We start from the raw sequence: 26,448 nt of genomic DNA on the forward strand, positions 1-26,448 counted from the left end.
AATAAGTACATTTAAACACACACACACACACACACACACACACACACACACACACACAGTGACCCCAGTGTAAAAGGGGCACGTTAATGCTGCCCGCTCCTCCTGTGTGTGTCTCCATCCCTCCCTCCGCTGTGCAGACACAGAAATTGACTGCTGGATCACAACCCCTTTACCTGAGTCAATAAAGTCCCTGCATAGAATTGATTTGGCAAGGGAGGAGAGTGGAAGTGGGGACAGGAGGGGAGGAAGGGGAGGGGCTGGTGGTGGTGGAGCTGAGCAACAGGACTCTGAAATCCATAGATGGATTTTTGACTCTCCGTGCCCGGCCGTTGTGTCAGTCATTTTCTTTTGTGTGCTGAGAAACCGTAGGGGAAAAAAACTGACTGGACAGGAGACGGAGCAGACGGCGTTATCTATCGCAGACTGATTGTACAGGACGTCTGGCATTAAAAGTATGGATGAAGAAGCAGAAACAAACAGGAAACAGATAAAGATTTTCCTCTATTAGACACACCAAATAAAGACTTTCCTACTTTCCGTCTTCAAAAAAACCTCAAACTTCTACTCTGACTTGATGTTTAAATTTAAATGACATCTGATACAGAGCCCATTTTTTTTCTCCAGGCTCTCCATGACCATTGCAACGGAAACAGGGCCCAATGAGAGTGTTGAGTGAAGGAAACAAGGTAAGGGAAAGTTAGCCGTCAGATGTAAACCACCTCCTCACCCCTCACACATGGCCTCGGCCTCTTTTACGGCTCTGAAAACATTTTTGGAGCGTCTTGGGGAATAACTGAATGGTGGTCTGCAAACCAAAACTAACAGGCCTCTTAATTACTGTTGATTAATGCATTGAGCATTAAGTCTTGTTTATACGTTTCATATTGTAGGAATAATGTTGAAAGTAATTTAATAGTACTTTATGTAAAAGTAGCAACTTGATTTGCATGACAAACTACCATGTGAATGTTTTTCAGCAGTACAATTTGTCCAAGACACATCTAATTTCTGCTAAGAACAAATTCTGTATCTACATGAGCTAAAACAAACACCAGTCCTCTTTTTTTTTCCTTGACTTGACTGATTTTAGAATTGTAATGTAAGCAAATAGATGTATTCTTCTATCTTTTTTAAAGGAGATGAAAGTCCTATGAACTAACCAAAGCCAACGATGTGTCAGTCTGTTTCTCAATACTTTCACTACCCATCTGTCTCTCTCTGGCTAGAACCCATTGATTCCTACTAAAGATGTACATTTTTAATAACAGATCACAAATTACATTACATTACAATACATTTAAAAAAAGCAAAATCATCTCATAAAACAGCTTGGCACTGTAGTTTTTAGTAAATGTTACTCAAACAGGATTAAATAGTGCTTTTGTTGGGGACTACTTTCTGGTGCGGAGTAACACACATTTGGTTCTCTAATAAATTCCATCTGAAAAATGCTAAAAGCTACAAAAAAATGATCCTTACCACTTCCAACAGCCAGACTGGAGACTAGTGAGTATTTAACAGATAAACAAAATGATGAATTATCTGAACTTAAAAACACATTTGGACAAAACAACACAAATGTGGGATTTATAAATCAGACTCTTCTAATATTTCTGGCAGCGGAGCAGTGTATGTGGGTTTGATTCAAAATAAACTACAGTGTGTGTTTATGGTAATAGAAGAATATCTCGCTGGTGTGTTTTTAGACAACAGTTCTATGGCACATGAATAAGATATATGAAGCTATGGATACACGCTCATTACTTGTTAATAGGATCAGTTCATTGTTGGTTTTGGGCTTTTCATGGAAAATAAGAAAAAAATTCAATATAACTTATGAATGAATACAAAACTATTACCATAGCACACCATCTGTTTCTACTCACAACAAGACAGGCAGGTCTTGATTTATTAGCGTCAACATAATAGCTCAGTGTATATACAGATACACAGGCTCGCTCTCTCGCCTAACCCCCTGCATGTAACCTATGAAAATGACTTCATGAGTGGCGACAGCTTATCTCTCCCCGCGGATGGGATCAATAGACTGGCGCTCTCGCTTTCCTTGTTGACGCGAAAACCTCTGAGGCCAGCTATCATATGCACTGTAGTCCGCCTGCTTTGGGTAAACATGGGTCATCTCTCCGGGTCCCCCCTCCTCCCCAACGCCAGAGAGGTTACTGAGGCCGAGATATTCTGCATCTTCTCTGTGTGACTTGTTTTTTTAGTTTTTGTTTTTTTACATAAAGATGTTGTCATGCAGCAGTTTCATTATCTGGTTTTTAAGCAAGGACTATGGAGATATGAGGACATAGAGTCTCAACTATCAGTCCATCTCAGAGACGACCTATTGTGTAAACAGCAGAGACAACCTGTTGGCTGCAGGCAGCTTGTCCTCGCGTGTAGCACTGTGACCAGCAGCACATATGGGTGTCAACAAGTTGTTGGACACTTGCGATGATATCATTTTGGTTCTCCGGTGTGAAAAGTGTTTTGGATGATGTCAGTTTGCATGCAAGCGCCTCTGATACCATCATGTAAAGGATAGCCACTGCTGTATTTTTAGTTTGCGCAACCTCCAAGAACGTTGTGCTGTTTATTTAATCACAGTGCAATATTGACACAACTGAGTTATATTGGGACATATTCCAGCAGGATTTGTTCACTATTGGGCAACAGTCAAGCAGTGGTGGAGACTGGAAATTTTCAGTGGGGTGGCTGAGTGAGAGCAGTGGTAATTTTGGGGTGATGCAGAAATGAGTATTATATGAAAATAAAAGTGTGCCTAACTAGAATATAAAGGGCTATTTTAAGGCACCTACTGTACAACACAGAACTCTACAATTTGTGGAATTCAGGCTGTGGTGGAACAGATCAAATGATAGTCAATCTGTTCAACATTTTCTTGTGATTCCTGCAGATAAAGTAACAAAGAAGCTTGCACTATAGGTACACAGTACAAGTTTCCCAAGCCACAGAGTATTGTTTCTGTTCTGAGAGCATATGTTCAACTCTGCAGCACTATGATGGTACAATATTCTCTATCATTGTATCATAATGGATACAGAGAAACAGACAGATACATAGGTGTGGAGTCAGATAAAAACAGGCCCCTAATGTTAAAAAAGGGTGACAAAGTGCAATTATTTTGGAATTATGAGGTGTAAAGTAGAAGCCTGTTCCCTCTTGGGCTACGATATATTGTTGAGGTAAAATGGACCAATATAAAGAGAGAACATTACATTAATATCAGCTGAAATCATTGTTGTATTTGGTGTGCCATAGTAACCACACCATAAATACATTTCATGCAATAAAAATATTTCAGTTAAAAAATGTTTTTAAAATGTAATGATCTTGTTGTATAACTGTGTGTTTATGAGCATGCTTGTGTCAAACATTTTGTACAATATTAGAACGTTTGCCTAAAAAATAAATCACCAAGAAGCATTTATATTTTCTGTATCTCAACCTTAACATTTCATCTCTTTAGGTCTGGTAGGCTTTCTCCTGCGATCCGTTAAAGCACAGTCTTTGCAGATGTAACCATCATCATCACAGATGCCATTATCCTGTCCACAGCTTTCATGGTACCATGAGTTGCACAGATAACAGTACAGCCAGTCCTCCATGGCCTTTGGGTCATTCACATCACCATACACTTTCTGGCAGGCATTGCAGGGATATTTTTTAGCTCTTGCTTTGTGCTCTTTTACCTTTGGTTGTTTTTAGTGTTTTTATTTCTTTTTGGTAGTAATGCAATTGATGTGGTCTATGCTTTTTAAATGGTAGCTGGGGGGGGGGGGGCTGTTCTGAGGCATAAGGCATTGATATTAAGTCATTGAAGGTGACTGAGCTTGTGCCAACCTCTATTGAAGACCTGGAAGTGAAGGGTTTTTCGTCCTCCTCCAGATAGTTTGAGGGTTTCTTGCTCATGAGTGAAGACATGGACTAAGGACCTCTCTTTGTCCACTTCCACCCTCCTCATACAATTGTGTTGCAGACTTTTGAAAATTGCTTTGTCAGCAGGCTGGAGGGCATGTCTGGTGTTAGATTGAAAGGCATCTGACCATACTCCATTGTCAAAGACCCTAAAAGCAACATTTTCTGGGCAACCATGAAGCCACTTACACCTTCGTCACTGCCTTTTAAAGATGAACATGATGCAACTAAATGTTCCCCCTGCATAGAAGGTTGCAAAAGACTGTTGTGGTCTGTTCTTTCTCCCCAGCAGTTACCCTATACAGGGGTTACCCACTTCCCCAACCACACATGTGGAGCAAAACTGGTCATGCAGACCAGACTCATTGCAGTTCCAAAGATGTGATGGAACCTCTTTGATTTCAAGTTCCTCCAGTAGGTCTTTATACTGTTGAAACCACTTTCCTGCTACCACAGGGTTCAGCCTAGTTGCTCTTACTGCTGAAAGAGCCTTTGGTTCTTAATGCTGAGGTCTGGATTCTGTTAAAAAAATTGAACCCAGTAATGCCTTTTACTTCAGAGAGTCCTTGATATTATTGGCCTTTGGTTAATTAAAAGCAATTCCCTGGACATCTCTTCTGGTGAGGGGGACACCGCTTTTGGAGAGGAACATGATAAGATTGGCCAGTTCTTATTCAGATTCCTCTGGCAGGTATTCCTTCCTCCCAGATGTATAGCCAGAGTCAGCAACCTTTCCGCTAATGTACCTTTGCAAAGTGGTCTTTGGAATGTTCCAAGTCCTGACTATAAAGCAAACAATTGCCCTCTGTTGTCTATTTCCTGGTAATAATTAATGACACTCCTCATTCTGCCCTTTCTCCACTGGTTGCACTGACATCTTCCTTCCTTTCTCAGTTTTTTTTCTATAAACCTGTTGTTGCACCCTCAATTTCTTTTTCATTTTTCCTAGTGTGTGTGTGTGTGTGTGTGTGTGTGTGTGTGTGTGTGTGTGTGTGTGTGTGTGTGTGTGTGTGTGTGTGTGTGTGTGTGTGTGTGGATGTGGCCCATTTTATTTGAAAATCATGGCCTATATAAGCTAGCTGGTTACCCTAAAACCAGACCTGGATACAGCGTTGAAGGTGGGGTCCTGTCAATTCCTATGAAAGTTGCTCAGTTGCACATGAAGCCAAAAAAGCCACTTACTTCATGCTCCCTGGTCGTTGGGCCCGTAAAGCATGTGGACCAGTAACTTCTGATGGCCTAGCCGGCTAACATCTGGTTTATCCCTCTGCTAACTTGAATGGGAATAAAATGTTTAAATTGTGTGGCTCTTCTAGACTTTCCAAATGTTATCAAAATGAATGGATCAAATTTGGATAGTGAAATGAGTCATTTCATGGGGATTTTGATGCTCAAAAAAAAAGTAACTTCATTTTTAATAGGTTTTGAAAGCAAGTAATTTTCTTTGGACTTTCCCCTTGACTTAGTCATCAGTGCAGAAAAATCAGCTTGTAGTGAATAATAAGGCAACTGTATAAGAATTCATTAATCTCCACAAGTCTTTGCTAAAACACAAAGTATAAATTCCCAGATGGAGGTTTTAGAAAGCTGTTATGAAATCCTGACACCCTCCAGCATTAGGGCTTTCACCACCTAACTCCAGCCCAATTCCAGGCCCTTTGAGTAAAGTGAGAAGACTTGCTGAAATCCTGAAGAAAAATTATATCATAATTACTCTGGACGCATTGAGCAGAGAGGCTCGCCTCGGATCCTGTATGCTCGACTCTCACAATAGGTGGCCACTTTGCCTGTCTGAGAGGGATCCATATCACACGGACCATTGTGAGACTCCACACAAAAGCTGTGGCGAGAGATACTTCATTACTCGAGTGCTCACAGATCAGTTTCTTTTGTTGCCGTTTGCGAGCCACAATTTTACACCTCTGAAAAAAAAACCTTCAACACTGTCGACAAGCAAATTTCACTGTAACCCCTTGACCTGGTTGAATGTACATTAGAGTAGTCTTGTCTGTTTACGCAGACGTACATATGCCAACACCCTACGTAAACATACATAAAAAGAGAGAAGCTCTTTTGTCTATATGCTGAACATTTAACGATGTCACACAGATGTCATCCAGAGTTTAACAGTTCGGGTGAGTGCTTACTAATTTATACGAGCACTCTGTGATTATGTTAGGCTTGTGCTTTCTTTGACTGTGGATTTGGATGAGGAATAGATTTGGACCGAGGACAAACTCTGAGGATGTTTTGGACTGTTTATCTTTTGGATGGCTTTCTTGGCTCTTTCATGTCAAAACAGTCTCTCTCACTGTCTTTAAATCTCTCTTTCTCACTGAAGTAAGAGTTTGAGGTCGGGTTAAGGGAATGATCAGCTTCTCTGCATCTTCTGCACCCAATCTACAAGAAGTTGACTTCCTTGAAACTAAGTTTGGTCTATAATAAAAGTGGTGAATAAGCAACCTCTCTCAAAGATAAAGATCACACAGAGATATGGCATATAAAGGTTTGCAGTCCTTCCTCATGCAATAAAGCTGTCTGTGAGAAACACTACTTATCTGTCACTGGGAGGAGAGAGCTACTGAATCTGGCTGTTCTCCACATTTGTATCACCAAATACTGGCAACTTTAATATTTTTACACAGAAACAATTTCGTATGACATCACTAAACTAAATGCTTCAGACATAGATTTCCAGAAATGGGTCAAAGTCATTGTTTTTCAAGTCACATATTGGTCATAAGTCAAAAGATGTACATCATCCATCAAAAAACTATTACTTTGCATGTATTACTTGAAAAAATAAATACAGATGTTCAATGTCATTTGAAAGCAAAATGACCAGATGTGCCTTGGTGTGTTATTCCTGTGACAGTTACAATAATCTGTCATTTCTAAATTAAATGTTTTGCATGATATGAATTGATGCATAATATATGTATTGTGTGTTTTCATTCTGCTACTCTGTACTACAAACTACTCCTTAGCTAAATAAAGCAACTGTGCAGGATCACAATTAAACCCCATTCACACCAGTAATGAGGGTAAACAGAGTTAAACCCTCCTGCCAACATGGGACTGACAGAGACAAACAGACATTTATCTTAATGTTACTTAGGTTTAAATGTCATTGAACCAACTCAAGGACTCATCTAAAAAAAAAGACCAAAAAATAAATAAAAGCACATTGAAGGGGAGGTCAGGCAGTACATCAGTCAGTGCTTGAATAAGCATGCAGAGAGAACTACAAACTAACTTTATTTGGTTGTTATCTCGTGTAATTCTGTGTATGGTTAAGCAGTGGAAATACAATTGTGGAGCGCAGTCTCTGACAGATGATGATGACCAGAGAGTATTATGATGCAGGTTGAGTAGATGTGAGTATATCCAGTATGAAAGGTGTATTGGTGAGAGAGAGGCTTAAAAACAGCTATGGACTTCACAGGTATCATATCGGCTTCAGACTGAAATGTCATACCGACTAAAAGGAAAGATACAACTAAAAGTATCTGAAGTCCTGTGTTGTATGTTGGTACTGTAAGTCATTGTTATTTGATTTTCATTTTTTTTTATTTTAACCCAATTATGATCTTTCCCTACCTTACCCAAATAGTATTTGTGCCTGAACGTAACCAGACCTTAACCACAACATCATAAAACATAATTATCCTACTGTACAGATTCTATGTATGAAACAGAGGGATTCAACATATCTGTGGTTTGTAGAAATGTACCAATGCCAATGTTTTATTTTGGCAGTTGGGTTGATTTTTAGTCAGGGTATTTTAGAAAAGCAGGGACTTTATCATACAGTTACCATAAATTAGAATTGAAGATGCTTCTCAGGTGCTTATCTGAAGATATGATAAGTAACTATGTGATAAGTCATAATAACACTGATCGTGCCTGTGATGATACTTAGTCATAAGTTACCCATCATACCAGCTGTTTGGCTATTTTATGGATATGAAATTAATATGATCAGCTACCTATGACCCTGTTCCAGTTATTTTAGGTTATATAAAAATATTAGCTAGAGACCACACACACAGAGTTGGTGGTCTTTTCTCCTTCCAGAGCTCTCAGAAACCCAAACTAAATTCAAACCCAGTTGCATCTGCACACGTCAGCCATCCTGTCTTTGTTGTCATCCTGCTGAGTGCTATACATTCCTGCACACTTCAGCCTCTCATCCTGCTCCCACATCCTCCATCCAAATCCACAGAAACTGAGAGAGAGAGAGAGAGAGAGAGAGAGAGAGAGAGAGAGAGAGAGAGAGCGAGAGAGAGAGAGAGAGAGAGAGAGAGAAAGAGACAAAGACAGCAAAAAGGAGGATCATATTGACAATTATTTCTATGTGGCTGGCTCCAGGCAAATTAGACTGAATGGGCTGGAAAACAAGTTACATCAATCCAATTAGGTTATGATCAGTCACTGCTATTGGGTAGCGGGGGGCTAGAGCGCAGCCCCCTTTGTACTGTTCTGCGGATAGAGACGCACAGAGAGGAGACAGAGTCTAAGGCGAGACACAGGCCTGGTGCTAATGCTCGCTCTAACTCAATAGAGGAGCTGCCTCACTGCTTTGGCCGGCTGCTCTCACTCTGTCTGATTGACCACTCCATTAAAACAGCACTGACATGACCACTGTGTGTGTGTGTGTGTGTGTGTGTGTGTGGGAGGGTTATCCTTTAGAGATCAGACATCACCAAATTCGTTTTGCAGCTGGGCCTCACATCAATCCGTCTTGATATTCTAGCACCGCATAAAACAAGCATAAACAGCAGTGACATTTGCAGGAGCTTTGATTGAGCGTGTGTGTGTGTGTGTGTGCGCGTGTGTGTGTATGCATGTGTGTGTGTCGCAGTGTGTTTGGGAATGCACCGTTTGCATGTCTGACATTCTGCGCCGAATTCCCTGTTGTACTCTGGGTAAAGCCCGGTGCCCTCTGCCCCACTGTCTCTCTCTCTCTCTACCAGTGGGATGTGAATAATGGAGTAATTACAGGAAGCAAGGCTTGACCGCTAAACATTTTCCTAACCAAAGGATCTGGGAGAGGGATTCTCCATTTGGAGAGAGGGAGAAAAAAAAAAAAAAGAATGAGAGAGAGAGATCCAGTCAGCCGGAAAAGGAGTCTGTCTCTAATTTTCAATATCTGGATTAAAGATTAGCCACTCTTCCTCAGTTTGTATTGTAGCAGATTGATGATCTGTGGCTTTGTGTTTGCGTAGTTGCAGTGTGATTACATGCATGTGGATGTTCTGAAAGAGGGAGGAGGGGGGAAAAAAAGGTGGCAGAGAGGGAGGTCCCGTCCTGCCAGCGCCACTTTAAATCTCTGGTTTTCAATTCCGCATGCTCTCTGAACTCAAGGGGAATGATTACATCTAAACACGACCACGGTGGTATATGAGACCACAGAGGGATGCCCTCACTGAGACCTGATCTGGGGGGAAATGTTGATTCATAAGAGAGCGAATGGTAAAGATAAATGAGGTGGAGGACACAGAGGTAAGGTTATCCACTTTTCATGGTGGTTAATGAGAGTGGGTCCGCTGGGAATTGACAGAGCACTCAAATTATGTGGAAATATATGTCTTCAATTGTACACAAACAGATACATAAGCAATGAAAACTGATCTTTTTAAATATTGTTTACTTTGTTTCTTTCTTTTATTTGGCTAGAAAAGTCAAGCCCTTACACACTGTTACAAGCTATCCAAGCTTACCCTCATAATGAGATTTTATACCTAATTCTAAACTATTTTGCCTTCATAAAAAAACATTTTAAACTGATGATTAAAGTCCAGTTTGAACAATAACTTCTGTGTTCATTTTGGATCACTTTGGGAAATGTGATCAAATTTCTGGCTCAAAGTACAAAATTTCAGGTATTATTACTGCTCTCAAATTTCATTATGTGTCAAAATAGAGAAATAAAATACTAGCTTTATATTGTGCAAATAAAACGTACTGTACACATGGGTGATAAATGAATGGAAAAACTGGTACAGGTCTGAATGCTTGACCCCCTACAGAGAAGAGATCCGGTGGCTCTGTTATGCTATTGGGGGCTTTTCGCTGGCATGGTTTGGGTCCATTTGTCTAATTTCTATCATGATGGGAGTGGTCTCTTCCAAGATGACAATGCCCCCCCCCCCTTCCCCCATCCATTGGAGGCAAGGGATCACTCAGTGGTTTGATGTGTATGAAAATCAACCCAACTCAACACCTATGGGAGATTTTGGACCAACATGTTAAACAGCACTGTCCACCACCATCATCAAAACACTAAATGAGAGAGTATCTGTTTGAAAGAATGGTGTCCATCCCTCTAGTAGAGTTCATAAAGTGTAGAATAGCTGTTCTGGCAGCATGTGGTAGCCCAACAGTGAACACTTTATGTTGGTTTTTCCTTTAATTTGTCACCTGTCAGCAGATCAGCACATAAAACATAATATATCGCCATGGTTTCAGCTAGTCAAGTGGAAAAAAAAGCTCAAATTAGTTCAACCGTGACACATTGCAGCATTGAAATGTTCCATGTTAATGCATTATACCTGCATATTGAGTACTGGAGCGTTTTTACATTGTTTTTTTGTTGCTTTTAGTAAAGTAAATGATCTTAATACATCTTCTAACACTGCTCTGAAATATGTATAAGTGTTGGTATATACAGTAAAACACAGACAGGTAGTTAAAGGCTCCTCCAGCACAGAAAACCTAAATAGTATTTCATCTCTCATAGGAGTGCTAAATGTTCTTGACCCCGTAAAACAGCTCACTAAGGGCCCTGAGACATTAAATATCAGTAATTCAGGGGTCTGTCCGGCTCTTGCCCACCTGAATCACTCACAGACACACACACACACAATCACACACATACACATACACACATACACACACACATATTCAAAGCCTGTGCTCTCTGACCCTAGCTGTGGTGTCCCGCAGGGCCCGAGGTCGGCCCTGGGTGTCCCTGTCGGTGTGGCTCCGGATTGGGTCAGGAAACGCCGGACTGCTCCCTCTGTGCTCCCCAACGACCCCTGAGGACCCCGAGGTGGCATTTCCCCTCCGATTAGAGCTAAAAATACTGAGGCAGCTCCGACAGCCGAGGCCCCTGGGTGATCATGATGGAGGGGAGGAAGGAAGCTTCTTTTCCTGCCCTCCTCTCGCCTTGTAAGTCATTCATCATTGCTCTCTTTCCCTCTTTCTCTCTCTCTCTCTCATTCTGTCTCTTAACTTATTTCCCCAAATATTTTTTTTTTCCTCCAATGGAAATTTTTTTCTGGACAAGAGAAAAAAAAAAATGAACCCACTTCACCTCTCCCAATACCAGGAACACCCATGACATGGAAAACTCTTCGAAACTAACGGTGCAACAAATGTCATTTCAACTGACAGTAAACAAGACCGTAAAAGGAGGACGGGCGGAGGGTGGGCTGCTTTAACCTCTACATCGGACTCCAGCTAATGTGCCATTAATGCCCAGACACATTCACATAAACAGAACATTAGCGAGTCCATTGCCCCGGTCCAAAAAACGGAGAAAAAAAGCTGGCTCGCATCAGCATCAGGCTAATTGTCTGCTACATTGGGTAAATACTGAGTTTGTGGTCCTGAATTAAAAGATTTTCCTCCTCAAACAGGATGGCACCACGTTGCCTGGGGACACAGCTTAAAGGGAGAAAGCAAAACTCTCACTAAGTAAGCAAAACATGATTAAAATGGAAAATGAGATCTAATGACTTGTGCATACTTTTTGAGGACTGATTTATTTGGCAGAAATGACAAAAACATCCTTTGGTTGGGTCTAAAGATTACTGCCATGATTAGTTTATTTGTAAAATATAAAAGAGTGTGCAGCAGTTTTAGCCAGAAATGTGGGCTCTTTAGTTTGAATAAATGTTTGTAAATCCTATTTCCTCCTGTGGAAAAGCTTGAGTAATGTCAGATACAACTGTGGAATATGCTCAGTGTTGAAAGAAAGATTTTAAAATGACAAAATAACTTTTGTTAAGGCAACTGACCTCATGCACGCACTCAGAATATTAATCTATCTGTCTATCCATCTATCTATCTATCTACCTACCTATCCAGTTTTTTGACTGTCGGCTTTATTCTGAAAGTGTGTTAAATGCAGGGATTAGCTGTTGTGTTTTGATTGACATGTTTACAACAGGCCATGTGTCTAAAATGATGATTGATGATTTTACTTATTGTCCATGCCCGTCCCAAAGTAACAGCTTTAATCCACCTTTACCAATCTGGCAGGACATCAGATGCTTTGAACTTTGTGATGGCCCACAGGCATGATAGCAATGGAGGACGTCAGCCAATCAGCTTTATTGGAACATAATTCTGAACTGTTTTCATCTCAATTTTCCCAGTAATTCAGTAAGTAAGGTGTAAAATAATAATTGGCTATTATTATAAAAACATATATCAACAGTTGATGGCTTGAATAGAATAAAGTTGAACTGAGGCACTGTGTAAAGCATCAGTATCAAGTCAATTATATTTATTTATATTGCTCTAAATCACAAAATAAGTTATCTCAGGGCACTTTTCAGGTCTGTACCATACTATTTAAATTACAGAGACCCAACATTCCCCCATGAGCAATCACTTGGTTACAGCAGCAAGGAAAAACTCTCCTTTAATGTGAAGAAACCTCAAGCAGAACCGGGCTCTAGGTAGGTGGTCATCTGCCTCGACCGGTTGGAGAGAGAGAGAGAGAGAGAGAGAGAGAAAGAGAGAAAGGGAGAGAGAGGCACACCAACAACAATTATAACAATAAGAAATATGACTAATAATAATAAGTATAAGATATAAATAACTGTAAATTCCAGTAGATCTCTAGAATATAAATACAGACCTGTAAATGTGTTTGTTGTTTTTGCAGATAATGTGTTGTAGTGGAAGCACAACATGGGGGGCCAAGGATGGACTCTTGGGGAACACCGCTTGTTAAAGGAGCACCAAAGAGGAGGCATCTCTAATGACTATTGAAAAAGTTCAACCCAGTATAATACAATCTCCCTGAAGCCATCCCATTAAACCTTTACCAGGCCAGTGCTTGGCAGACATGAATTTCAAACTTTCCATTCAGAATAATCAATATACAGATGAACTTATATTAAAAATCAAATATTATTAGTGCCTAAAATGTGGTTCATGGCACAAGTTTTTGACACGAAACCTTAAACCTCCAGGAATATGTCAAAGCACTCCTGCTCCCACTGCCCTGTGTTACAATATGAATGTCACATAGATGCTTTTGGACCATTTTGTGCTATAAATCATAATAATTATCATTTAGGTTATGTTAAACTGCTCTGACTCATTTTCACACATGTGATATTTCTCTTTTAAGACCTTGTTAAGACCGATGAGTCATATTTCCAGTTCCTCAACAAACTGAAAGCTTGCTTTGTCAAAGACTGAAAATGTAATATACAGTAGGCTTCTCTGCAGATTGATTTGTGCCTTTTGACAGGCCAAAAAGGGAGCAGTTTTAGGGTTTTTTAGATGACAGCTTTTACTTAAAGGCTGCCCCTATTATGGCCAAGGCTGGAGTTTTTTCTCTCTTTCTATACAAGCACTTTCTCATTATTTGCACCTTTACTTTTCTATTTTTTCCCCCTCAAGTCAATCTCAATCTTATTCTCACTCTCGCTTCTATTGCTGGTCCTCTCTCCGCCTCTCTGTGATAAGTCGATTTTGTAATTCGCTGTGTTTTCAAAGCCATTATTACAGCTTATTTATATTTTGAAGCTGACTCTTGGCCTCCCCACGTTAAAAAGACAATTACTAGGAAGCCCATTTTGTGGAGCCCTGTCTGGTTCTGTTTGGAGACAGAATAATAAATCATTGTGGTGGCAGACCAAGTGGATAATAGCTGGAGTCTAACACACACACACACACACACACACACACACACACACACACACACACACACACACACACACACACACACAATCTTTTCCCCTACCTTCTCACACACACTGTAGTAGCTGATGATTTTAATGTAGTGAAAGCAGTGAGCTATAGACACATGCACATTAGCCCTCTCATCTGTTAAGTAACGGTGCTTTTGTCCATGAATCCCCAGTAGATCCTACTTCTAATATAATATTCTAATGTACTATCTAATGTACCATACTACTGTCATTTTATCATAATCAACATACACTGAGTGAACCTAATAGAAGCTGACAGGGACTTTTTGAGGCTAATATCTAAATTTGAGAGGTATTTGAAAGTTAATATGGATTCTTTGGCGTGTTTTTTCTTACCTAAACCATTAGTGATGCAAGAAATCATATTGTGGATGGGCACAGAGAAAATCAGGTGGGCATACATCCAAGATTATTTGTTAGATGCTGTATTTTTTAGGTAACTGTCAAAATACTGTTAACCCTTACATGCGGTTCAGGGTCAAATTTGACCCATTTTTACATCTGAGTTCAGTAAAAAGTACTTTTTTTTTGATGAACTTAACATACAAAAAAGTAAATAGGCCTGTATTCGACACATATTCATCCAAAATGTCAAAAATATCCATTCTTCACATTTAATATCATTAGTTGAAATAGTGTCTCCTCTTTTATGTGACATTGGACCATTATAGTGTTTTTTTAATCACATTTATCTGCAACTGATGAGGTATTTATGAGTGATTTCTCAGTCTCTTATTGAAGGAATATGAACAGTAGGTGAGGGTTAAATCATTAGCTTTAAACTTTACATGCAGATACGCAGCAACAAAACACTAGCAGTGAAAAAAAAACAAGTCGGCAATAAAACAGTCTAACAAATAACCCCACAGTCACACACCTGCAGAAACAGCAACAACCACTCATTACAAGTTTACAGAAACAGCAGCATCAAATCTACACCCAATAAAGTGAAACAGGAAACACAGCAGGGTGATATATAAATGTCTTACCTGTGATGATTACCTGTCAGCACTGAAATGATTTCATCTCAGTCCAGTGATTGACTCAGTCCTGTTTCAGGGGGAAAGTGTGTAGACTGCCATCGTAATGATACAGACATGAGCTCAAATTAGCCATTTATAGAACTGAGGCAACCAGATGTTTCTTCAATAAAATGTTGTGGCATGGTTTCCTCAGAGTTCAACAAAGACTTCTTAAAGCCATTTTTAATTCCACATTTAATGAAGTTTAATATGTTTTTCAGTCAATACATGAAGTTATTGACATTTATATCACATTTCTGTCAGTACTTCCCAGCTGTATAAAATGCCTAATAAACATAATCTCTATATAGAACATTGATGGATGGATGGATTCATTGATTAAAGTTGTTCACCTCTACTGTCTACAGCAGGCTATTCAAGAGCTTTGTAAATGTAATGTAAGGCTTTTTAATTCATTCTAAGGCCTTTTTATTTTGGAGGTAAACTAATTAAATGATTTTTAAGACTTTAAGATTTTTAAGATACTGTGTGTAGTAAACTACATGGTGTGTGTGTGTGTTATCTGTCCAACTTTTTAATGGAAATTTAACATCTATCTAGACGACTTCTACACTGCTTTAACACCTCTGTCCATCAGAGGTGAAGAATAACCAACAATGGTTTTGCTATTTGTTGGAAATGGTATTAAAATAAGTGCAAAAATATTGAATAAATAGAGATATTAGTGTTTATTGTTTTTGAAAATGACCCTTCCTGCCTTGACAAACACTTTGTGAGCTCGTATGTCAAATTTCCATCAGTAAAAATCAAATCACAATGAGGTCTTGTTTCACCTGTTTCACTTCGGCTCTAAACAGACTTTTAAATCATGAATGCTTAAAATACCAAAAGGTGAATATTTTCTTCTAGTCTCACTTCACACAGTGTTCTATGGAGAAGCATTACAGGAAACGAGGAGCTCCACATGTATGACAGTGGTGTCTATGTTCTGATGGCTGAACGTGTCAACTGACCAGCAGTCCCGTCTCATAAACCCTCGCTGCTGTCTGTTCCTCTCACATATCTGTCCTGCCACATCCCCAAAGTGGCAGCATCCGTCTAGGAACAGAGGCTGGTTTTTCTCCTCCGGGACAGGCTGGTGCCAGGGAGAGCGCTGTGGGTAAACCTCTCACCCCCCCCAACACCCACCCACCCCGGCAAACAAACCACAAACAAACCCGCCGGGGCCCCAGGCACCAATACAACCACCGGCCCCAGCCCCTCAGTCTGCCTCAGTCAGCTGGCTGTCTGTGTGCGTCTGATTGTTTGGTTTGAGTCAAAAGAAAAAGAAAAAAAAACTTGCCTGTACATGTGTTTCATTAAAATTTCAGGAGCTTAAACACATGGACTTTGGATAATACCATGATGGTCATTAAAGGATGAGGTTGACTATATTTCTCAAATCAGTGGGTAAATAAATGTCCAGTTTTCTATTATTTGATGCCAACTTATAGCTATTTAACCTACAGCCAGGTCATTAAAGCATTATCTGGTGTCTTATAGGTTTTTCTTAGAAAAACATGTTAATGGAAGAAGTGATGTATTTTTCCAGAGCAAGAACTGGATAACAGGAACATCAATAGCTACTGTGGCTAGGCAAAGGAAAAGAAAAAGCTATAAAAATAGCCCCAAAAAAGTATTTTTGCTGTATCCAAACTCCCCAACTCATTGCTAAACTAAGGCCATCTTGCTCAACTCGGTGGTTAAATAAAGGCTGATTTACAGTAAGTGTCGAGTTTACACTCTGCTCTGCTGTAGACCAATAAAATAAGCAGTCCCATTATAAGCTTTCATGCCTTTCATGAGTATCTTTAAATATCTGCGGGGTAGCTTTTATGATGGTGTCATTTCAAACATGTAAACTCGATAATACGTCCTCTGTTATCAAAAAATGTTGGGGTTGACGTTTGTTTAGTCTCTCTGCGCTGTTTCAGGGTGGGTCTAGTTTACGTCTTTATTGTGTATTACAGAGGACAAATAAAGTGTAATTACGCGTCACAGTTAAAAGGCCACCAACAGTGCAGCCAGCGTGATGTTGAATATGTTATGCTTATTTAGTTTCGCTTACAGTTCTTAATTTATACCTGAAAAAACGATTACAGACCGTTTTCTAACTTTGATATTTCCTGAGATCTGTTTTCATTCCTGACTCAGCCGCCTGTTGCATCTTCCAGGGGAGGATGCTGTAGCAGAGGTGGGGGTGAGCTATTTTTAAAATGTGTTCTTGGTTTGGTTTGTAATATGATGACGTCTTATACACAGCGAGGGGAACGGCAGCCGCTTTTTCTTCACAATGTGTGCGCTGTGAATTATAAGGCTACATGTAACAACTGGCAAACGGTGATTAACCCTAACAAGACGTGGAGGATAATTAACAGAAATTACTTCTGACAGTTGCTCAACACCATTTCTTGTACAAGCAACGCAGAAAAAACACTCCCAGGGTGGCACACGGGGGCAATGAGGGGCATGAAATTAAGATGTAAAAGTGCCTGAGGATAATCTGGGGATGGTACGTCAAGAGGAACAAAAGATAGCACGGATCACATGACTTCTAATGGTGTTAATTAATATGTCTGACTCAACTCGTTCCTGACTTTTAAGCAAAGGAATAAACAATTAGACAGGTTTTCTCACACACACATACACGCTCTTTTGTCTATCCATATGACACAGGTGGGCAAGCAGCCAGGAGCAGACATCACACCCACACTCCAACGCCTGGGGGGTGAGAGGGCGAGGAGCGATTTTGGAAACTAATGTTCACTTGGCCTGTCTAATGAAGCATTTAATACACAGCCTGGGAATGCAGAACAAGCATGAATCATGCTGCAATTAAACCATGCTCCAACATCTACTGGAAAAAAAAAAATACAGAGCTGCTGCCTGGATCTCATACTGCAACCGGACCTCAGAAGAGTCAACGGAGCGTGCAACGTTTAGTGTACAAATCTATAGGTAATGAAAGGAGTAGGTGTGTACGTTGTGTGCATTTGTGCTTACAGCATTTTTTTTAATGAGAAGGTGGAGCGCAGAAATGGGTCAATAATGATTGCTTAGTGTTTGTTTTAGCTTGTTGGATGGGAGTTGCCACATTGAAGAGCAAACCGAGTGCCAAAATGTTCAAGTGAAGTGAAAAGCATTTGAGAGCCAATTCATACATTTTCTGTGGTTACCTAATGATAATATGTTCTATCTTCCAAACTACCTTTTAATTTACTCAGAGACCATGGATGTATTATAAGACTTGAAACCAGACTCCAAAATAGCGCCAATGAGCACAAGCCAAAAAAATATCTAGCTTCCGGGTTTTCTTCCCACTGCACATCTGCCCCCACCTCTGCACACACATGAAAATAGCTTTTTTATCAGATCTGAATCTGAAGGATGTTATGTGATTTGTAAGGTTGTCATCACTGTTTTATGTGTTTTGTACGTCTATAAAAGTGTCACATGTGTATCTGTGTGTTTAATCTGTGTGTTAACTTATAAAACAGGACTGCCAGAGGACAATTAAGTCATATTGTATCATATTTTCTAGGCTCTTTACAAATAGAAAACTTTTATGGATTAAAATTTCATAATACAAAGAATGATAATTGGCTTGTTTGTTTGCTGTTGAAGGTGCTAAAGGTTTCTTTTATAATGGTGGTGTATGGGGAAAATGCTCCTAATGACTCATCGGATACTATCTGTACTGTTACATTCACCCAGTTAGCTTTAGCTAGTTTCCACTGCCTCCAAATAGTTCATACCTACAATTTTAACTGAAAATGCATATTTCATCTATTCTCCACTTGAGAAAAATGTAAAGAATTAGAACTTCCATTAAAAGTGCAGTGTGTAGAATTCACTGGCAATGAGCAGTGAATATCAACCTCTTCCAAGCATTTAGGAGAACTTATGGTGGATGTTAGACTCACGAAAATCACTAAAGGCCCTCTCTAGAGCTGGTTTGGTTTGTCTTTTCTGGGCTACTGTAGAAGCATGGTGGTGCAACATGGTCTTGTGGAAAAGGACCCACTCCCTAGATATAAATGGCTCACTCTAAGGCAACAAATTCACACAATTCTCATTTTCAAGGGATTATACACTAAAAAAACATACTTATGTTTTGACAGAGGTGTTACTGTAGCATTATGCTCCCAAAGTGAGTATTGTACTCCATTTCTACTAAGTCTGTTCTGCTAGATGTTAAATTCTACACACCAGTCCTTCAAATGTTCCCACTAATGTAAATTCCCATATAGAGTTTTAGGAAAGTCAGCACAAATGATCAGATATTTATAATATATATATTTCCACTTTTCACATGAATGTATATATTTTTACAGGTGTCCAGTTGCTCTTATGACTGTTTTTTCTACACCAAACATAGTTAAGATTCACTTTCGCCAACTGTAAATCAACTCAGACTCCATGGTGGGAATTTTCTACCAAAATTCAGAACTGTTTTCCAAAAAGAGGGACTTATCTATTTCCACTGAGAAAACACAAAGGGCCACATCAGGTCTAACAATAATGAGGGGACTTTTCAGAGTGTAGCAACAGTTAGGCTCTTTTGAGAGAAAACATTGTGATTGAATTAAATGAGCTGGCAGCCCAGAGTCAGCCCTCCGCTGCGGTTTATGTTGCTCAGTGTGACCAAACCTGTTTACGATGCTCCACTGCCAGTCGTCGGCGTCATCTAACCTTAAAGGTTCTGTGAATCAAAACGGCACAGCGTTTATTCAGACAGCTCACTGTGTATTGTCCCTGAGCAATTACACGTCCATCCCGTGTAGGACACAATGGAACCAACACAAACAGAAACCTAATATCCCTTTGAGCAGTTTACTGTCCATTCAGCCTGAGTTGGAGAGAGGGGAGGGTGTGTTTGTGTGTATCAGGAGGGTGTGTGAATCCAGAAAGAGCATTTTCAGATCAGCCTCACACTCCATTTCATTACCCAAATGATCTTTGTTATCCTCCTCTTAAAGAGAGGATCTTTGAACAGTCAGAGGGGAGGAATGCAGGACTATCATATCCAGCAGCAATTAGTTGCTATAGCTCCACTTTTATGATGGCATGGGGGAAATGGGCACATATCAGACGCCACCCTGCTGGATTATTGATAATTGGGAAATATTTACGGTGCTTCTTAGCGGTAATGGGTCAGCTTTATTTACCTAGCGATAAGGCTTTATTGCTTTTATGGCAGGGAACTAAAGCAATTACCAGTTCTAAGGCAAACAACCCGCCGGTCACTCCCTCTGTGTGTGTGTGTGTGTGTGTGTGTGTGTGTTGTCAGAGTGGCAACAGACCTCAACTCACCTGTCAAATACCATCTGTCTTCTCATGAATGTTCAGGACTGACGTTTGGCTTAGTAGTTCAGGACAATCAAATTTATAGATTTCTTTAACGTGAAACTTTCTCCAAATGGTCTCATGGTCTACTTACTCTGCTGGGAGTATTTTCACTGGATGTCATGATTTCAACATTTCCCACGCGGCACACAGACACACAGAAAAGCTGTATTTATGTCCACAGTAGGGTTGACTTTAAGATTTATTAAATGTCGTTCTTGATCTTGGACACAGCAGTTGAGAAAACAGTTGCACCTTGAGGCTCTTTCAGTTCTAACATTTCTTTAGGAGAATTATCTGTAAATAAAATTATTCTCTAACCCTAACTAGTGTCTACAATCTTCCTCACAGGCAGCATTCAGCAACTTTCATTAAAAGGATAGCTCAGTGAATATGTTTCCTGGTAGGGGAAACCCAAAAGTCCCCTCAAAAAGTCTGCAAATCACTCACTACTGCTATAAAGCTTAATTACTGTGAGTACACATTCATAACAGAAGGTGAGTCAGAGCTTCTCCCTTCTGGCTTTTGGCAGTTGGACAATGAGAGGACACTGTTTAGAGAAATCTTAGTAAAAGAATCAAACTGAAACTGTCAAAGTGAGAAGGACTGAAATATGAGTTTGAAAAGTGTGGGAACACAGTGATTATGCCCTTGGTTTACAGTAGCTTCACGTCTGCCAGTACTGTTAGACTAAATTCTACAACCAGCAGAGCAGCTTTATTCAGACCTAGTGATATCAGAGATGCAACTGTCTGAAGGCATTTCCATCTAAAAGCTGCTTGTTTGTCAAGATATTTGGGGTGTAGGGGTTTTCTATTATTCTTCTCCTAATTTCTATCTATATCATTTTTTCAATAAGAGTTTAATATCATTAGTGTTGAGCACTTGCCCTATGATTTAGTATCTGTTCTGGACATTGGAAATTGATCACTTATTCAGTTTCTTACATTTCCATGTCAACTTGGCTGATGTGATATAATTAAAAGTGGTGGAGCACCCTAATTAAAAAAAAATGTAAAGATGAGTCCAAAAACAGTCACAGATGCAGATATTCCAGCTTGTCTACATCATAGCAGTCACAATACAAAGAGCCATTTGTCAGAGACCTTGAAATGAAAACCAGTTTGGTGCACCGGAGTTCAATGAAAGGCAGCTCCTTCAAGTAAGTGTGTGTTATGGGTTTGACTTAGAAGCAGTTATAGGTTTGTTTTTGGGCTTTTACTCAGGCAAACCGCAGGGTATGATGTTCGGGTGCCTGCCTGCCTGCCAATGTGCGTTTCATTTGAGGGTTTATGTGTTTGCGAGGAACAGCAGGAGCAGCAGTGTCACGCTTAGCTCGGCTCAGCGTGAGCGCAGGGCCACTCAGACCCAAAGTGCTCTACCGACCACACTAATGCACCCAATATATATTTTTAGACAGCGCGGCTTTTTCGTAAAGCTCCTCTCTGATGTATAACGAGGGCCGGGTCATGCAAATATTTAGATTTGGACCCACACGATACCCAATCACTGCAAACATCCCTTGTCCTAACACTGGTTGAGAGCCTGATAAACACTCACCCGGTCAAAGGGAAACTGTCTCTCGACATTAGCCCAATTATTTTGACTCATTTTCTCATCAGGAGTAGACAGAAAATATGACTTCCAATTTTCATAGCTTTGCCATTCCATGTAATCACAGATAATGATGACTGCTGTCTTCCAAAGAGTAAAAATACCTCCCAGTCTCTCATATAAACACAGACGCTGCAGAAACAGACTTTTACTAGCAGTGGACATGACCGAGGCAGCCGGGCGAGGCTTTAAAACAAAGACGGTGTAAATGTGTGAGTCAGTTATCGGCTCCAGCAGAGCTATGCGAGGCCTCCAGACAGGCCCGCGTTGATGTGAAAGTGTTGCCCCCTTCTCGGTGACCCTGGAGCAAGGGGGGGGCAGGTGGGGCACGCCGAGAGCCCAGTGTGTGATGGTTATCTCTGGGGTAGAGTTACAGCAAGCAGTAAGGGGGCGTTGGAGGGTGGCGGGCACTGGGAGTCGCCCCCTTCGCCCTGCTGTCTGTTCACAGAGGGAGCCACTGTTCCTCCAGGGGTCCCTGGTTTCTGTTTGTGCAAAAAGAAAATCCCCCCCTCCCCAAACCCTCCTCCCATCTCACCTCCCCACCACACAGCTACAGTCTGCTCCAGGGAAATGAAGAATCTGCACCAACTGCTGCCTCCAATCCACCGCCACTTGTCTCGCACATACAGACAATCTCTGAGGAATAGGCACAAAGAGACTCAGACACTGTCTGGAAGGATTATCATAAAGGTTTATAAGAGGCATAGTCAGTACTAATTAAAGTAAACCCTCAGAACTGACTTGTAATGCAGCTATAATTCAATATTATATCAAGAATGCATCACGTAACTATGTATCATATCAAAAAGGTCACCTGTAATGACAAAGCCAGAGAAAAAGGATCACCCAGCTCTGCTGTATGGAGCGTTTTTGCATCTTTCAGCTGACCTTTTTGGTACCCAGCAGTTTGCTAACACGTTAGCCATATCAACTTACGTGATAATATGGCAATGTTATGTTACACCTTGTTTATGCTGCCACCAAGTGGCCAAATATCAGTTCCTGCAGGTTTAGAAACAGATATTACCGCCTTGTGTTTCGCTATCAAACCATATTTTTCCCCTCAGTGGACTAGATGGAAAAGGTTCATGGGTAACTTGAAACATCACTAAAAGATTTCACAGCACATTTCACCACACACTTGAGCAAAGCAGTAAAGCATCACTCTATGGTATATTGCTTCACTTAGGCTAATATAAAGTGACTTCTAAATGAGATTTAAAGGGTGAACATGAGACGAAATGGTTTGTTAGGTTGTGTTGAGCTCTCAGACAGAGCGTGTCAGGGCCTGTCCGGCTGGCCAGAAGTCAGCGGCGTCTTCCTCATCCTGAGAGAGGCATGTTATCTTTCCCATCACAGCACTCCTCAAAGGAAACTCCTATCTGCTGGAAGAAGGGGGGAGGGTGTAGTGTGAAGTTTGTGTGTGTGTTTTGTGTGTAGGGGCACATGGACAGGAAAGCCACTCAGTCACACAAAAACACTTCTGTCTTTTTAAGAACCCGAACCTTAAATGTGACCATTAGAAATCACCCTCTTCCACTGTTAGCAACGGTCCTGTTCCACAAGATATCTTGTGATAAAAGTGTGAATAACTTTTGCATGCACCCACTTTTTTGGAAATACATCAAACTTTCAAACCTTCAGTTAGAAGGTTTGATGTATTTCCCAGGTTGTCTCTTAACCACAGGTGACCTGCATGAGCATGTTGCTTTCAGTCCAAGGTAGTACACAGAGGTATAAATATAGCTGACATGCTAGTTATGAGGGAACAATGGAGAATGTTTCTGACAGCAGTCACACCCCATATTCAAAACTAAATGTCCTCTGGCAGCATCCAAGTCTACAGAGGCTTTTTAAAAATTGGTGTTCTAATATGTGTTGTCCCTGTCTGACTTTACAAAAAGGTGAGGTTTAACACTTTGTTTCACTGTATTCACTGTAGGATATCATGACAAATACAGGCAGATGATTTTGGACTTTGATGTGGATATCCATACTCCCCATCAGATCATTTACTGTCATGTTGTGATGTTTTTGGTGACTGTCCAACCTTTGTTGTAGTGCCACCCTGAGGCCAACATTTAAATATGGCACAAAACATTTCTCGTATAGGCGACTGACTGGGCAATTACCATGTCAGCACTTACTAGCTTTACTAACACTTACATTTTTTGATATTAAGCGCCAACCTTAGGACAAACTTTACTTTAATGACCCCACAACTGATAGGTTAATAGTTACATCATCAATATGTTGTGGATCCTATCCAGCACTGTGTTATTGTGAGGTGTGATGAAGATTACAGCTTCTAGGTGTCACCACAGTGTTAGTTTATTATTTTGTGCTCTGCCCTTTTATTTAAAACGCTAAAACAAAAATGCAGATATAAGAAGATATGTCTATTTTTCCATAACAAAAAGAAACCAAAAGGTGACAGTTGCCGTTTTCAGATAAAATGTTTCAAAATTGGGTAAATTTGATTTTCTAGTTTTCATTTGCAGTGACAGATGTTTAATGGTTGATAGAAACTGAATGCCCTCTGTGAGAATGGGCACCATGTGCAAAGTTTGAACAGGAAAACATGTAGATGTGTGCTGTCTCTTTACAAGAACTGGCAGGATGCTTTATAATCTGCAGACTAGAGAAGATCATTGGATAAAAAATAGTTTGAGGTCAAACAGACCTTGCAGTGTCTAGATATAACTATAAACCACAAGGAGACAACCACCAACATCATAAATCACAATATATTTAGCATATTTAATAGACCTTTGACAGTCAGGAGACCCTATAAAGTTCAGTGAGGGTGATCTTCGGTCATGACGGCCCAAGTTCAGTGCTTCTTCTTTCATTCTGTTTCCTATTTGTTCATCATGTTGCTCTCTATTATAGCTGGAAATATTATTTCTGGACATCACATTGCCTATAATTGGTCTTAAATAAATTAACCACAGAATGCAACATATATCGACATGATCTGATTTGTAAAAGAGTTAAAGGAAAATATATATATATTTATATTTCAACCTATATTTGGAAAGTTGTAGAAGGATTCATGTAGCTTGCCCCTATATACGTCTTTCTGTGCAAGCCCACTGCAACCAAGGTGGTGAGTGCAAGTGTAAAGACTTTGGGTTTCAATAATCAACAATAAAACGACCTATTTATAGGGGTGTAAAGGGTATAGAATGACCTTATTTTGCAAATATATCCACAGCGCAAAAAATCTTAGACCCTCTCTCCATCTCTCTCTCTCTCACACACACACACACACTGACAGACACACTGGCTGGTGCTGTGACCCATAAGCTTGAACTCGTGACCATAAGTCAGTGATCTAATGAAGCCTGCGGTGCTTGACTGGTCTTGAAATGACTGGACATACCATAAAGGCCATCATCCCATTGACCTGCATTCTACTTTATATAGCAACATTCACTCTAATGACATTTACAGCAGTCCATTAACATCAACACGCAATTCTGAATAATCACTTGCTTCACAGTTTAAGTAAAAAACCCATTAATCACTCATGATGCTCACTCTCATCAAGAAATTATACACTGGAGAGAATGATGTTGAGCTTGTGCCAGAGCCTTGTCTTATTAAGAGAAGAATTGTGTGGAGAAAATATTCGTCATATTCAGACTGTGACTCAGGAAGTAGGCGTAGACGAGTGCGATACTGTAGCCAGAGTATGTCCTGGCAGCGATACAGGGAGTGTGTATAAATCTAATCTGTCTAGATGTGGTGCATGGAGCCAATGGTTAACCAGCCCGTTGTTCAGCGATAGCCCTCAGATAGACCCGGCTTGCAGGAAGCTGATTAGATACACTGAGAGTAAATACAGAACCAGGCCAACGCTCTCTGGCACCGAGCTGCAATTAGACTCTCAATTATCATATTAAAAACACAAGGAAGGAATGTGCCTCCCATGTCTATTTTCAGCTATCTGAACATGGTGCTATCTGCTGGATACTAAAAGGCTGAGCTGTATTATTGTATGACTGTGGTCTTGATGAGGATTTTTACAAATTACACACTGAACTGTGCAAATACTTATTAGATACACTGATAATAATGGTTTCATAAGAATCTGTGCTTTATCAGATAAATAGAAGGCTTTATATTTGATCATGTGGCATTTTTACAGCAGTGAGGGAACGAGGGAGCTGCAGTGGCTTTACAGGACAATTGAAAAGAGGGTGTGAAAGTGTGTGTTTGTGTGCATGAAAACAGAGAAGTGCTGGTAAATATTAAGTTATCACCGAAGGGTGTGTGTTATTGTTGTGTAATATATGAACCATATACTGGCTTTTTATTGAACTACTTATCAGCATATTACTTTCTTTAATCTTGGTCTGATTCTGGCAAGAAACCTTTGTCACATGTCTTCTTCCTGCCCTCCCTACTCTTTCTGTGCCATCTCTCTGCTGTCAACTTTAAAGGAATAAAAAGCTCCCCATTATACAAAAACAAATAAAATTCAGCATCAGCCAATCAGAGCTTCCCATTTTGAATAAGATGAATATAATGCAGTTAGTTGGTTATAAAATCAGTTGTTACTG

The 26,448-nt window shown here is 40.2% G+C and overlaps 1 long non-coding RNA gene across 1 annotated transcript; it reads left to right on the forward strand.

Moving 5' to 3' along the window:
* The first annotated feature begins 402 nt into the window (after window positions 1-402).
* On the forward strand, window positions 403-11,028 carry LOC128382636 (uncharacterized). Its single transcript, XR_008323780.1, has 3 exons — window positions 403-452; window positions 625-686; window positions 10,875-11,028. It is a non-coding gene; the product is annotated as an uncharacterized LOC128382636 (long non-coding RNA).
* Window positions 11,029-26,448: the final 15,420 nt, after the last annotated feature.

Source organism: Scomber japonicus, chromosome 21, assembly GCF_027409825.1.
Source record: "Scomber japonicus isolate fScoJap1 chromosome 21, fScoJap1.pri, whole genome shotgun sequence".
NCBI lineage: Eukaryota > Metazoa > Chordata > Actinopteri > Scombriformes > Scombridae > Scomber > Scomber japonicus.